Source organism: Crocodylus porosus, unplaced genomic scaffold (assembly GCF_001723895.1).
Source record: "Crocodylus porosus isolate Cpor-Errol unplaced genomic scaffold, CroPor_comp1, whole genome shotgun sequence".
Classification (NCBI taxonomy): Eukaryota; Metazoa; Chordata; order Crocodylia; family Crocodylidae; genus Crocodylus; species Crocodylus porosus.
This window is the reverse complement of record NW_017728932.1, coordinates 10,000,850-10,016,286: the sequence shown is the minus strand read 5'-3', so window position 1 is coordinate 10,016,286 and position 15,437 is coordinate 10,000,850. Positions and strand designations below refer to the sequence as shown.

The 15,437-nt window shown below is 41.7% G+C and overlaps 1 long non-coding RNA gene across 1 annotated transcript in view; it reads right to left on the bottom strand.

Moving 5' to 3' along the window:
• The window catches only part of LOC109317088, a 93,988-nt gene extending 79,016 nt beyond the window's left edge, over window positions 1-14,972 (bottom strand). Inside the window, exons 1-2 of the long non-coding RNA XR_002102970.1 lie at window positions 14,766-14,972; window positions 1,374-1,514 (exon numbers count right to left, since the gene is read on the bottom strand). This is a non-coding gene — a long non-coding RNA (uncharacterized LOC109317088). The remainder of the gene's footprint in view (window positions 1-1,373; window positions 1,515-14,765) is intronic.
• Window positions 14,973-15,437: the final 465 nt, after the last annotated feature.

Sequence of the window (15,437 nt, the reverse complement as noted above, 5' to 3'; positions counted from 1 at the left end):
CGAGTCTTACGCCCACTGGGGCTGCTCCCTGTATCCTAGCGCTGATTCCCAAATAAGCATGCATATGACCCAGAACTGTACAGACAGCTGACATAACTCAGCAGCAGCACATGGCTACGGGAAAGAAGCCTATAAAGCCCTGAAATAAAGCTCCTTGGAGGGTTCAACATTCCCGTTTAGATACCAGGTGGCTTTGCTATGCTCTGCTGTCCATTAACTTCCTTCCAACTGCTTTCCAACCACAGACCTTCAATTGAGCTCCAGTTGCTTAATGTTTTATGGGTGGCTCTTTTTCTTTCTTAAACAGGTTTTACAGACAGACATTTCTAGTCTGATTTTTGTACTGACTTTCCATAAATTAGCACTGGCCTCTGTAACAGTTAGCAACCCTGGAAGAGATACTCTAATATCAGTACCAAGACAGTACATTTTTTAGACCCTAAATCCAAGAAGTGGCTATGGAATGCGTTGCCATTACCTACAATTTACTGAGCATCTATGACACTCTGCATAGAGCTTGGTGGTAGAAGGAAATGCCAACCCTCCAACACTTTTAAAGACATTTATTGTACTATATTATTCAGTCCTACTAGACAGCACCGAAGATGTCCAATATGTGCTCTCCTGGTAAACAAGGGATACAGAGTTACTGAACAAACAGTGTGGAAGTATATTTGACTGTAACCGTTCCCCTTAGCAAATAACTTTGCTTTAAAAAAAAATCTGTGACTCAATATATCATAACAACACTTGTATAGGTCACCTATACAATGCTAATTTACCCACAGCTCTGTACAGTACACAGTAGTCAACATTTTCACACACTCAACTTACGTTTTCCTGTGCTTTATATTTCACCCCATTACTTCTAATTAAAAAGTGACAGGTGGGCACTCTTGGTCTTGTTTAACTCAACATCTTAGATCTGCAGACCACACAAATCAGCAAGGCATAATTCCATGGACTTCAGCAGAGCTATGCTGAATTATTCCAGCTTTGAATCTAGCTCCATGAAGTATATTTTCAAACATATTTTTCATGAAAGAAATGTTCTCTTTTATGGAGCCACTGTGATTACCTGTTCATGCCCTTGAGTATGGCATATTCATATTTACTGCCGTAAAAATGATGCTTCCTGCATTCATGGGATAATACAGCCTTTAAGTTCAATAGTTTTATGGCTAATTCAATCATCAGTATTTAAATCATGTATGATGAAGTATTAGCTCTTTAGAGCAATTGTATGTTGATGTAGTCAGTGCTACTAATGTTGATTGAATGTAATTTTTCCCTCCCCTTTTGTTTTACATTTTTCTTTACAGCAGAAGACTGAGTAGTGCTCATAAAAAGAAAAAAAAAAGCATAAATACAACCTGTATTTCCAGACTTTTGCTCTGCATATCAGCCTTGCACGAATGCCATGAAATCCCAGAATAAGCCCCCTAAGTCTCTTCTCCACGCCTGTAATTCTCTTGCATTTCCGATCATTTCAAATCTGGCTCGATAACAGCCATCTGAGGAGAACAAAAGACATGAATACTGATGATAAGTCTTGCATCTAAATTATGGCTTAATTGGTCATTTTCAAATAAATTGTAGTCTTGTCCAGCCTTAAGTTTCTTCAAGAACGCAACTACTGTGCAACACAAGAGGACTCAGAGATCTGGTCTTTTATTCCTTGTGCATCCAAATTGCCTGCTAAAGTCAATAGTACTTCGAAGGACTATACAAAATAGTTCTATTGGCGAAATCCACAGTTCAGCTGTATTTAGGCTTTGTGCTGGACTCGGCACAGAAATGAATTCACACATACATTCACCATAAAAATATCATGCATAGCTATAGTTTTGAGACTGCTATCAGATCCAAGGAAACATTCTTCTATGGCTTTGTATTTTCCTTTCCATGTGGTCTTGGAAGCCGGGGATGAATTGCTCATGAGGTCCTTCATACCTAAGGTCTGTCTTGTTTTACACCTGGTTCAATGAATACATTCAGTTGTGAGGAATCATAGGCCACTGTGCGTTAAGTATATTGATGGCATCCATGTCAGTGTTTCCAACATGTCGGGCCTTGTAGATGCAATTAAATAAGTTACCTAGATTCTTGATAATATTGGACTCTGAAGGAGAGTTACCTGGCCAAGTTATAGTGTCAGTACCAGGAAAGTATCAAGTGTTTATTTTAAAAAGAGCATATCAGTTTTCATGTCCAAATTATCACATGGACACTGAAAGGCAAAGGTGAAAGCCTGGCCCTGGTGACATCAGTGGGACTGTGGCATTCAATGATCATTCATGTCGAGCTACACAGAAGCACCTAGGCTCCTAACTGCCACCAAAATCAATCAAATCAAAAGAAAACTAGGAGCTTAAATCATTTTGGGAATCTGGCCCTCAAAACTTAAGGTGCTAGCAAAAATTCTGGTTCTTTTTGCATTTATTGCATACAACAATAGATTTGTAGTACCCCACTCAGACTGTACTGGGAAAGCTCAATACCTTACGCACAGTCCTCCAATACTGCAGGGGCCAAAACTCTCAGTGTGATTTCCATCAGAGAGCAGCATTCATCCTTTCATCATAATTATAACTCAATTTTAAACAAAGATTTTAAAAACTGTGTTGTGATGGACCAGCTGATTGGATAGCACATCTCAGCAACCATGCTTAGGAGGAACTTTTTAGCAATATCGCTAGTTCTAGTTGAATTAATATTTGAGCTATGGATACTCATCACATTCCATTAATGCCATAATTACTTGCATGGCTATTAACGGCTATAATTTACAGGGTACTGCTTACTGATTGAATTTTTGGTAACTGAATTAAGATTCCAGCAAGATTAATACAATAATTTCATATAAATTTGCAGCACAAAAGTCCCGCAAACCTTGTACGATGGTGACGATAAAATACTTTGCTTCATGATTGACAGGACTTTTGGTGGCCTATGAAGTGGCTGCACTTCTTGGCTTTTTGTATCCCCTCAACAGGGATTTGTTTGGAAGAAATAGAACAAAGCCTACCTAGCTTTCTCGATCAGTGGGCATCTCTGCTATATGAAATGTTGCAGATGGAACATCACTTCTGCCAAGCTTAGGTGGGCAGACAAGAAGGCAATACACTGGAGAGGGCACATAGGCTGTGTGCAGACAAAACAAGAGGTGTGTGCACACACCACTTTAAAGCAGGCTAAATGCTTTCGCACTGCTTTAATGGTGTCGGTGTTTGCATGCCTTGGTGATGTACTGTGCATTAATTCTAGCTGCTGTAGGAAATTTGGTGGCGTAATGCGCCTTAAATGACTTGGGGTGCAGCACACTAAAACTCCTATGGCTGCAGAGTGAAGCACCGAGCTCAATGGAGCTCCATGGCTCTGCAGGAAGCCCTGCAAGCAGTCTGGCTAAATTATTCAATTTAGTGCCCCCCTTTCATCCAGACACGCCCATAGTCTGTACTTAGATGTGTTTGCCCCTTGTATCACACAGCCAATGGAGGAGTAAAAATGTCCTTTGTGAATTTGGCTGTGCTACCCAGACATCAAGTCCAGGAGTGCAGAAGCACACATGCTAATCCAGGGGACAGAACTGTCTGCAGGGACAAAGAGAAGGAGGGTATTGGCTAGGGCAGTGGAAGTGACAGAGGGGTTCACAGCCTGATGTTTGTATGGGCCAATATCGAATTACTGCCTCAGACACCCCAACTGGATTTGGCTTAGGGGTAACCATGGAGAAAATTTTGCCTCCTGGTACCATGCCGTTACCCACAGGTCTTAAGGCCAAGCCACAGTCAGACTATTGTTCATTAAGGACTTGATCCATCTTTCACTGCACGCAGAAGAAAGAAGCCCATTGACTTTAGAGGAAGGGAGCACAAGGCCCGGAAGTGTTCTTCACCCTTTTTTCCCCATACAGCCTCTCTCTGCATGTGGATTCAACTGTGTCTGGTCCGTTACATTTCTCATATATTTTTAATTGGATTGGTTTTCCCCTGCCCCTTCCTGCTCCTGTTGTTTTTGGAATATATTACAATGAAACTTTTAAACTTACTACTTCCAGGCAGGCCTACAATTAGAGAACAGCATGTTTAGTCCAAATCCAATTGTGTTCGGGTTCCCCTCTCCCTTCTTCGTTTCTGGGAGTTGTTGTCTGGGCAGTGATAAATTAAACCAGGCATCTCCTTTGACTGTGATGGATGGCAAGTATAAGTGATATCCACTAGACAAATGGCTGATTTGTGTACCCTTCCATTTAGGATTAGGCTAATAAGATGTTCATTTATGGATCTATTACTAAGTCATTCAATCTAGTGAAAAAATCAGAGTGGGTAAGTTCCAGCCACCAGGAATTTATTTCCATGTTTTATGCAATATAGTGAATATTTTCTTGGATAGCCCAGATAGATGCATTAAGAATTTTTCATTAGAATGAAACCTTACCTTTACCTGAGCTAGAACAATAGCATTTCAGATTTCCAGACTTGGAGTTCAATTATAATTCGATTTTATGATAGACCAATTAGGTGCCTTAATGCCAACATGCAATTTAAAGTGTCACTGTCCGGGGCCTAGTTTCCATTCAATCTCTAATGTTTCAGAAACTAGAGACCAGATTCCTTGATCTATCAAACCAGAGCAAGAAGCAAATGTTGCCTCAAATCGGACCCGAATTTCCTAAACCTGACTCATCTCAATCTGGGAGTTAAAATCAGAAGTGTCTCTACTGCCTGGCAATGGGGGACCCTCTTCTGTCTGGTCCTTACATTTGCTAACGAGTATCTAGGGATAGATAGTAGGGGTGTGCAAAGCAGACCCTATTTGATTCAGATTCAGCCCAAATCAGGGACAGTGATTCGATTTGTTGATTCGGATCACTGTCCCCAATTCGATTCGGCCAAATCCGAATCTGAAGATTCGATGCTGGTTCGGACAATCAGCGATTCGGACTTAGACACAGTGTTAAAAGTTCTTTCTACATACCTTGAGGTAGCAGGCGCAGCTTGCGATCACTGCAATGCTGGGATGCACAGAGTGCCCCACAGGACTGTGGGGGGGCCCTCCACATGACCAGCGGTGAACCCAGAAGTGGACCGGAAGTACGTCTGGTCCACTTTCAGGTCTGCTGGGGAGCACACTGGCTTTTCATAAAAGGACTGGCTATAAAAGTTTCATTTGAAACAATTTCTTAAGCATAAATGGAGTTTTTGATGAAAGGAAGCATTTGGTGGCGGGGGAGGGGAAGGAATACTCTCATCTGATTTTGGTAAAAATGCCACTATTTCCCAGTCTCCTTTGTGGGTCCCATCCTCTGGCCAATGCACAATGACCCAGACCCTCCGGTGATGCTTTTGGGGCTTACACAGCAGAAAGCCCAACAGAGACATTTTAAAATCAAAATACCTTGGTTATTCACATTATGCTGCAGACACCAAGTTTTCCACAGAAAGCCTTGGGGGGTTTTTTCCAACCAGTTCCTGTTAGCACTTGCCCACTAAGAACTCAAACACCTCAAACCAATGGTGGGGGAGTAATTACCTGACTGTCACCTTGGCCAGGGAGGGATTTCACCAACTAACCTTGAGCTGAAAGGTCCTGCATCTGCCTTCCCAATCAGCTAAATCAGGGGATCCCATTTTCACGCCAGTTAGCACACTATTACTCTAAGACAATTAGTCGGTGGCCAGCGGGTTGCCGAAGAGATCTCTGTGGCTGGCCCAGCCTTTTAGCCAATTTAGAGACAGATTGCTAGAGGGATGTTCTTGTAAACAGAACGCCGAAGGTTATTGTTTCCCTCTTCTTCCTCCTCTGTCCCAGCTCTATTAAGAAACATGTTTTTCTTCTTGCTGCACTTATTTTATTCTTCTCCTTCCTTGCCACAACAGTGGGGATGCATGCTAATGAGACAATCCTCACTCTAACCATGCTATTTCCTTTGGAGACATTTCCTTGGGTACTCAATAACAAACAGGCAGTTTTTCTGCTCGCAGACAGGTCAGGTCACTTGGTTACCATGAGTTATTTTGCTGGTGTGAGTGAGTAGCCAAGCTGGGATTACATATTTCTTTTTTTTCATTTGAATCAGTTTAGCTTTCTAAAAGCAATACGTCTCCAGCGCCTGGCTTCCTATTTCCTATTCCTTCAGGTTTCTCTTTATGTGCAACTTGTTTTTAATACCAGCATTATTTTAACTCCTAAGCGCTGCTTTCCATTACATTATTTTAAGCACATGCCTATAGCATTTGCTTTGCATACAGCCGGATAAACTGAAATGAGGTTCGGGCTGTTTAGCAGTCATACGCACACTGCTTTTTTGACTGCTTTCCCTTTTGAGTTATCTCCGGGGGATTTCTTGACTTTGCGTTCCAGGCAGATACTCCAAATATATCAAGATTTCAACACTTAAAACATTACACAATACATCTCATCCTTATGTCCTTTTATTTTCCTATACATATCCAGTGGTTGTAGGCAGAGCTGTAAAGGAAATGCTTGTATATAGTGCTATAAATGGGAAGCTGATGCACATAAGCACCAGGACAGTGTCCAGGGAGTTCTTGATTGCTAGAGATAAGGTCATAATGAGCAATTTTACTTTCATGTTGATGGTTGGGGGGGAGGAAGAACCTTTATCTGTACTCCACAGAGATGGAGAATTCAAGGTCAATCATGCCTGCTTATGAAGGAGGCCAACGTATCAATAATCTCTCTTTCACATCCATAGAAGGGAAATTTGTTTATGCATATTTCATTCACAGTAGCTCAATGTTCCTGTCTTAGTTTATCTCTCTGAATGAGTCTGGGGAGGGAGTGAAGGGGGAAGCAGTGGGGAAAGCAAACAGGTGTATTAATAGCAAAACTGTTATTTTGTAGCAAACTGAATGGAAGGTCTCTGGATTCTCTGCATTCCAGGGGAACACAAGAAACTGTGCAGCGGGTTCCCTCAGAACATGGAAATTTGCCCCTTAACAGCTTCCACTTTCAATCGGCTGCAGATTTTTTTACTGAAAAATGTAAGTAGCTTCTTAGAGCTAGGTAGGGGGCTGTTGGGACTGACTTCTTAGCATGCAAGCAGTTGCGTCTAAGTGCAGGAAGAGGATGCTTCTGCTAAAACGATCAAAAGAATAGTTAACCGGGATGACGTTTAAATCGCCGTCTTCGTGCTCCAGAATTAAAAAGGCCAACCGGGGCAACGGACCCATCTGCCCACCTCCCTGGGCTACTGTTTTAGGCTCTCTGCAGTGCACAGGTCCCACTGTTTGTATTGTCAAGGTTATCTTCACAATGAAGAAGAGCAACATACTGGACACTAGTGCTCGCACTCCATTTGGTTTGTGTCATTCTATTGGTGCAAGAGTGGCGAAGCCTGGCTTGCAGGTTCAGTGGAGGGCCACATTTCCAGGTGTGGCTGTACAGCTCACCGTCAGTAGCAGAGTGCATACACATAACAAGGGGCAGGGTTAGGCTACCAAGACCACCTTGGTGATGCTATCATCTCCCAACTGCTTTCCTGCACAGCCTTAGCATTCTTTTATGAATGTTTCCTGCATGGAGATTTCTAGGTTTGTACTAAAGAGAGATATGTCCTTGCCATCATCTTGATTTGGTGCTATGATGAAGGATCTATGCCAGCCAACTAGCCAATGCAACCTGTTAAGTAGATCCCAAGGCTGCATACAAGAAACCGGAATCAACATGGATATAAGACATGGTCTTTTCACAGAATCAGCCTAATTTGGGTATGCTGGTTTATGCGCTAGCAATTCATGGCACAGACTGAATGCGGTGCTTGAATCCTTTTACTCAATCTTACATCAAAGGCCTGATCTAAAGTCCATTGAACTGAATGTGAGTGAACTGTGCAACAAAACCTGTAATCTATATGCTCCAAATGGCACTCAGTCACCCTGGGCAGCACTCATTGGCCAAGACTTCAACAGCATAGTGGAGCATTAAAGGCAAGGTGCTGGTATTCTCCAAAAGGTGTTTGTCCAGTGTCTTCTTCCTCCCTTGTGACTTTGACACAAAATTGATTCTAACTGAGCAGTGCAACCACTTTCTTATTTAAGAGCACTAATACCTTCTGGAGACAGACAAAGAACATGCATACAAGCAAGTACTTCTTAATTTACACTTCATCCACTGGGTCCTAGTTAATTTAACAGGTCTCTACATTCATACAACAAATTATACCTTGATATCCTGGCACCAGCTCAGTGTTCTAATTGTTCTGTTTAATATACCTGCTGTGCAATGTGAATGCCTTGTTTTACGTGCTCTGTCTTGTGCACTAACAAAAATTCCACCATGAGACTTCTGGATACGGGTGCTGCATTTCCTCCAAGAAATACAAGGTCGTTTCAAATGGATGGGTACACAGAAGACCTAAAAGTGTATTTTGGAGGCTGCATTCATCCTGCTAAATAGATTTCTCTCCCATTTGCATCGTTACAGTGTGTCAAAGGTAATAGGAGGAACCCTGAGATTTGCCCATGACTCAAATGGGAAAGAGGGTGGGACTCTCCGTTCTGCCAACCAAGTCGGCTCCATTCACGCTGCTCACAGAATGGCGGGCCAGCATTCAAAATAAGATAACGCATGAACTGAGCTCCCTTGGCTCAGTTCCCCGACATGAGGTCCAAGTCCATCGTTCAATGGAAGTCAAGAAGCTAAGGGAAAGATTGAGAGTTTGCATTCAGCCTCCAGTGGGGCTGAAGTGTCCCAAATAAAGACTGTTCAGACAATCATTGCTCTTCCACTGCTCCCTGGAAGGAGAAGCAGGTGGTGGGAACATGTACCCATGACAATTAATTACTCTGGCTGATAAGGGGAGATATCTGCTGCCCTTCTCCACATCAGCCTTATCCATTGGTTTGCAGTAGAAGGAAGAGCAGGTCCTGCTGTCCTCTTGGGGTCAGAGCCACTGGTCAAGCAGACAGGGAGAGGAGGCAAGGAGTCAGTTACCACCCTTCATAAGTAAATTATGGAGATATAATGTTTATATATGTATAGATGATGTTGAAGTGGGATTTGACCACCTCTTGCACACTTATTACTGCTCACACCTAGGGCTCTTGCATTTGGGTAAAACTCAATATTTTTAGGTTGATTTTGCTGCCTTTTTGAATGCTGCATGCACTCATTTGTATAGCTAATTGCCCCACAAAATCTGGTCCATTCATAAAAATGCAGCTGTACAGAAATGTGGTCTTTTCGTCATACTTCCACCATCCTGGTAAAAAAACACCATGAGAAGCCCAGAACAGACATGGCACCTAGATGCATTTAAGTGAGTTGGTCCACAAAGTTTTAGGCACAAATATGAATAGTGTCTACAGACCGAATTCTGCATGCATCTCCATTAGCCGTACATTTGCTACTAGGCAGCTGTAAGAGTTACTGCTATCACCCTGTGGCATAGAGCAGCGTCTTGGGGCTACCAGACAGCAAATGCACAAACCCACTAAGGCCTGGAAAGGAGTAGTTGCACTGGCTGTGGGCAAGGGGATTGCCAACTCCCATCCTATACAAATCTCCCCAGCTCAGTGCTTGTTAATACAGTTAGATCCGAGGGAACACAAGGTACCCAACAAGTCTAACCATTTCTCAGTTGCTGTAGGGAAGGGCAACTCAGTTCCCCTCTCTTTGAGTCCATTTCTTGCCCCAGCCATTTTTTAACATCTCTTTGCAGGTCTCTTCACTGCAAGGACAGCCCCATCCTGTGTTTGTACAGGCTTCAGACAACAGATTACCAGTTGCAGTTGTGCCCTTTAAATACTGCCGTTCTGCAAAACTGGAAACAATACATTATCTGATTTTCATATACAAATATTATTTTCACGTGCATGGAAATCAGTCCTTCCATCTGCCTACCTAGGCATTTATATCATGTTCATCGCCATGGTGTCTGAGCCAGCAGGTGCGCCCATCTATTCGGATGGCACCTTTTCAGTGGTCTTTTAAAAAATTACACTATGTGTTGTTTTGAATCTTTTCTATTCCTCCTGCTTTCAAAAAATCAGTACAACCCACTGAGCTGTGACCAAGGAATAAGCTCAGTCCTACATTCTTTTTTTTTTCTGCATAATGGATTTAGAAATGTATCTATTTTTTATTGCAGAATAATATTCCCATTTTATGTACTGGCATCTTTTTGATGTACTGAGATTTTGTGCAAATTCTCTATTCATCATGGTGAAAGCCAGATAAATAAATACTGCTGAAGCCCCATTTCGCAGTCACAATTATCGTCTCTTTCAGGTATTGCCTGCTTCATTATCTGAGTGAACAGTTTTATCTCACCCACAAGGCAGACCCTCCAAATTTGCAGTTAGGTAGATATAACCTTGGTTATTTAACTCAGTCTAAATGGCACTCTAATATTCCTCTTAACTGCTGCTTTTAAACAGTTTCCCCCATAACTGTTAATCACATTAAAAGGTATTGGATATGCAATTTCCTTTAATTATGTGAAAATATTGGTTGTTTCCTTTCTTTAGAACCTTATGTACAGTGCAGCAGTGATTAATCCAGGAGTTTTAAAAGGTAGTCCAAGAAAGATCATAATTGCTGATTTACACCTTCACTGAAAGGCACTGCCTTTTTGCCTCCCCCCACCCCCCGTGGATTTCACATTCTCTTTGAGTCTGGAATTATTCTACACGTGCCATCATTATATTCATCAATACATGCTTTGTCTTGCACAAATCTGCTTAATTGCTTTCCTCATTTAGACAACCCTAGAGTCATTTGCTAATGAACATCACCATGTGCTAATATGGCATGAAGGATTTACATGTGGCATTCAGAAAGGATGTAAAGGAAGAGTAGAGAAGTCAGGCTCTCATTACATGTGCCAGAGACTTTCTGAGCCATTACTGCACAATTACTGTACAGGAACCTGAAAATCATAGCCCAGTTCCACTTCATATCAACTGGTGCTAATTGCACCATGTGGAAACCGCTGGATTCCCTAGCTGAGCGAGCACGCTGCCATCTTTAAGTAGCTACTTGAGAAGTGCATTCTCGTCCCACTCAAACTGGCTCTTGGCTTTGAGGTCTACTGAAAGCAGACCTCAGTCCATTATGGCAAATACAGGTGAAGATCATACTAAACTGTACCTGTAGCTTAGTCATTGTTCAACCTGCCATCTCTGCAAGGTCAGCCCACCGTGGCTCCCCCTCAAGTAGATTAGAGCTCCTCCCGGCTCAGATCTTCTGTGATATCAAGGTTCTCTTTTTCTTCCTTACATGAGTCCCAAAGAGGATCTCTAAGGTGAGGATGGCTTCTTTATCAGATAATGCCACCCAGAAAAATAGTGCCCATCTTTTTATTAGGTCCTTGGTGCACTGCTCTGCTAATTGACAGTCATCAATAAAAAGGAACCCATTTATCTTCTCTAATGAGGATGCTTGCTTTTGCCCTTCTTGAAAACTTAAGGCATGTCGATCACGATGCTGGTAGAATGGAAAGTTGCTGTTGAAAAAACATCATGATATTAACTGAATCCATTTAGGATTTCATAGACACTAGGGCTGGAAGGGATCTCGGAAGATCATCGAGTCCAGCCCCCTGCCCCAAGGGCAGGAAGTCAGCTGGGGTCACAGGAGCCCAACAAGATAAATGTCCAATTGACTCTTTAAGGAATCCAGAGTAGGTGCTCGCACCACCTCTGGTGGCGGTCTGCTCCAGGCCTTGGAGGCTCGGACTGTAAAGAAGTTCTTCCTTGACTACACGTTCAGCAAAACTCGCTGGTTCCTGCCTACACCATGAACCTGCTGACACTGCTGACTTCCCCCGGCCAATGCAGTCCTCACTTACTCTGTAAGGCAACTTTGCAACCCACCTTGAGTCATCAAAGCACCAGCGTAAAGCCAGGGCCCAACCCATCATTCCTCTGATCTTTTTCGTTGACTAGTACAACTTTGACTGATAAAGAAATTGGTATAAAATAAAAGCTGCTCATGAAGATCTTTAAAAATGGGTTGTCACATTTGTTTCATGCCAGGTGTCAGACTTAATTTTTCCAATGATAGAATTAGGACTTGCAAAGCAAGTGAATTAGCACCCAACCTCTACATTTCACAGTCCAGTGTCAACAGGACCAAAAGCAAAGTCTACTCACACTGAATCCTTAAAAAAAGAAAAAAAATAAGCATTTAATCTCTCTCCTGCTCTGGGGCTCTGTGTTCTCAGGTCATTACAATATATTTCAACCTCTGGCAGTCCCCAAGAACCTGTGATTATTCAACTTCTTTCCCACAGTGCACCAACTCTCTCTGTTCTAAGAGCATTGCAGTACATGCCATTCTTTGGTAAAAATAAAAATAAATAAAAAAGGATAGAAGATGACTGGAAATAATGGGTTTCTCTTGGAAGCTGAGAAATCTTCAGATTTCTTGTCACCAAGATACAGCCTGGAGAAGCTGACTATCAGTGAAAGGCGGGCCAAGGAGGAAAGAAAGGAAGCACCAGTGGAATATACCTAGGTATTCTCCTGCTCACATACCAGGTCCAATACTGAGAATGGCAGAGCTCAGCTAAACCCCAGAATCTGGCATTTGACTGAAAACCACTTTCTTTCTCGATAATATAACTTTCTGTTCCTTGTCAGCGATGTCCCAGCCATCAAGACTTGCCTTAAAGAGCTATATAGTGAAAACCCATTTGCAGCACACATCAACAAAAAGATTTACTGTGCCTACAAAACCAGGCTGCAAATTTCTGGGGTGTCACTGACTGGCACATTTTTAACCACTGGCATATATGTATCTAGGCAGAGTCTACTCAAAGCCCTACCAGCTCTCTAGTTGTCCAATGAGCCTTCCAGGAACCTGCCACCCCCCTCACCCTCACCAAAAAAAAAAAAAAAAAATATACAAAACCTGAATTTATAATGAAACAAAAAAAATGCAAGTCAAAAGATAATAAACCTGTTTAAAAATCACCTAACAGCAGAGTCTTTTACATACAGCGTTCCCTTCATGAAAGGAAAAAATTAAAAAAGGCAGCAAGCAATCCATTTTTGCCTTTTTTAGGCTACTTTTATGTTAAAGAGTCTTCAGGGGCGATATGATTTTGTTTAGCTCGTCTATCAAAGATTCAGCTTTTTCTTTTATGGCCAGAGAGAGGAATTCAGCCTTACATGATATTTTAATAGGAAGCGTCTGAAATGACAAATTAAGAAAAAGAGTATTTGTGACAGTGATAAAGGGAAAGTTTAAAGCTTGTATTTAGATAAATTGGCTGGAAAATTTGATCCACACACTCTTTCAAATATGATTATACAAACATAATTTGCATAAATATTATAATTAAAATTCTGCCTATAGCATAATAAAAAAAAGGGGAAAATGGTATTAAATGATCAAGGCAGGAATGTTTGAAATATCACTGTGTGATGTTTCATGGTATCCATTAAATAAGTAATTTATTGCAAAACCTATCAAAGAAAAAGGAAATTAAGTCAGCTATGGCTGGCTTTTTAGTTTGTGGCTTGATTTTTCAGAGGTTATCATTACTTTCAGAACACATTTGATTTTTTTTCCAAGGTAGTAACTCAAAGGAATTATAATACTGGATCGGCTTTAGAGCTGGGACATGTAGAGTTCAGTACTTCTAGTGCCTACTGATAAGCAGTTCCTGATAATGACCAATGACCATTTGTTTTCAGGCGGAAGTCCAAGTCCAGAACGAAAGTTCTTGTCCAGCAGATCCAGAGACTTCAAGATAAAAGAAAGGCTGGTGAAAGCAAGATTGCAGTTGCAAGCAGCCGTTTGGAGATGACATTACATGAGTGTACACCCTTCTCTGGGGCCAGCATCAGTGCTGCTCTATGGCACAACTCCCATCTCACGTGTGAAGAGAGACCGGTTACAGAACTCAGATCTGAAATCCATACCGACTTTTTAAAGGCAAATGCGAAGACGATGTTTCTTCCTAGTCATGGGCAACCTTGTAGGAGCTAACAGCCTGTATGCCCACTTAGGTTTGGGTCCAGCAAAGCACTTGAGCATATGCTTAACTTTAAAATATGAGTTCAGTGCAGCTAGAAGAACTATTTACATGCTCAAGTGCTTTGCTGGATAGAAGCTTTCGCTTTTCTGCAAAACCAAGGGCAGTGCTGGTTTTCTTTGTCCTTTATTGACTGTAAGAGATACCCCTCTTAAAAATCCACATTTTGAACTTCCTATAGCAGGGTGGTCCAGTTTCTTGCCCCCTGGGGACCCAATTATAGTAGAGCTCTTCTTGCTCCAGTTTGTCATTTGTCCATACAGTCCCATTAGCAACGCGTTGTGCCTGTAACTGGTCAACTTAAATGAAAAAACGGGGCGAACTTTGGGTCTTTTCTTGAATCAAGTTCCCTCTAAGAACTTTGGTTTGCAATGAGGGAACAGATACATTAGTCTTGATTATGTCCTGGAGTTTTAAGCAAATCACACCAGTGGGTTTACTTGTAAAGATCATTCCAAAGAAGGAAGCATTTAAACATCAAGCTCCAACTTATTATGGACATCATGCATATTCATCCAGATCTCTCCTAGGATTCTGCAATCTTACTACTAAATTGAGTGCACTTTGGTGTTTTAGTCATTTACTCCTACGCTGGCCAGTCTTTAGCAATCACTTCGCAATTTAAGATCTAACACTGGAATCAGACTTGCAATTTGGATTGATAAAAGTGAAAAAAACTCTAAAACAACAAATCATCAAAACAAAAAAACTCAGGTGCATCAGCAGACCTACTGCTGCTCCAGAGTTGACATACCTTAGTAAATCCAGCAGCGACAAATAATTTGAAGTAAAGTTGACAAGTTAAAAAAAGTGCAAAACTTTGCATTATGAAATGTAGGATGTTTCAGAGTTAAGTCACTCGTCAGCTGGATCAGATTTAAGTCAATGGGAGAAGATGAGTTAATTTAATAGTTCTAAGCAGGGATAGAAAAGAGATAATACTGTTCTCCTACCAGTTCAGATTGTGCCTTCTCTTTGATTACAGCCTTTCCCGGGGAAAATGATGGATTGTGTCACAGTGGAAAGTTCTTCGAGACTGAAGATGAAGGAGGGGAAATACAAAGGCAAATTGTGATTACCTAAATGTTATCAGGGATTTCATGGAAGTCACAGATCACTCAAATTTCAGAGGAAATGAGATTCAGTTGTTGCATGGATTCAGAATTTGGGGAAGCAGAAATGCAACGAGAGATTCAAGGAAAATCAGAGATAACATTAGGTGTTTTAGGAGAGGATTTTAAGTAATGGAACTGCCCTAGGTAGCCTTGGAAAAAAAAAAATCTCACCCTGAATGTGCAGTATTTGTGCATACTGAATCTCCTCCTACATGAGTAATAACCTACTTCTGTTTAGGAGCAGGGAGCTTTGTATCAGCAACGCTTCCAAAGCACAGTGGGTACAGATGGGAGGTGCAGAGCCTCTACCA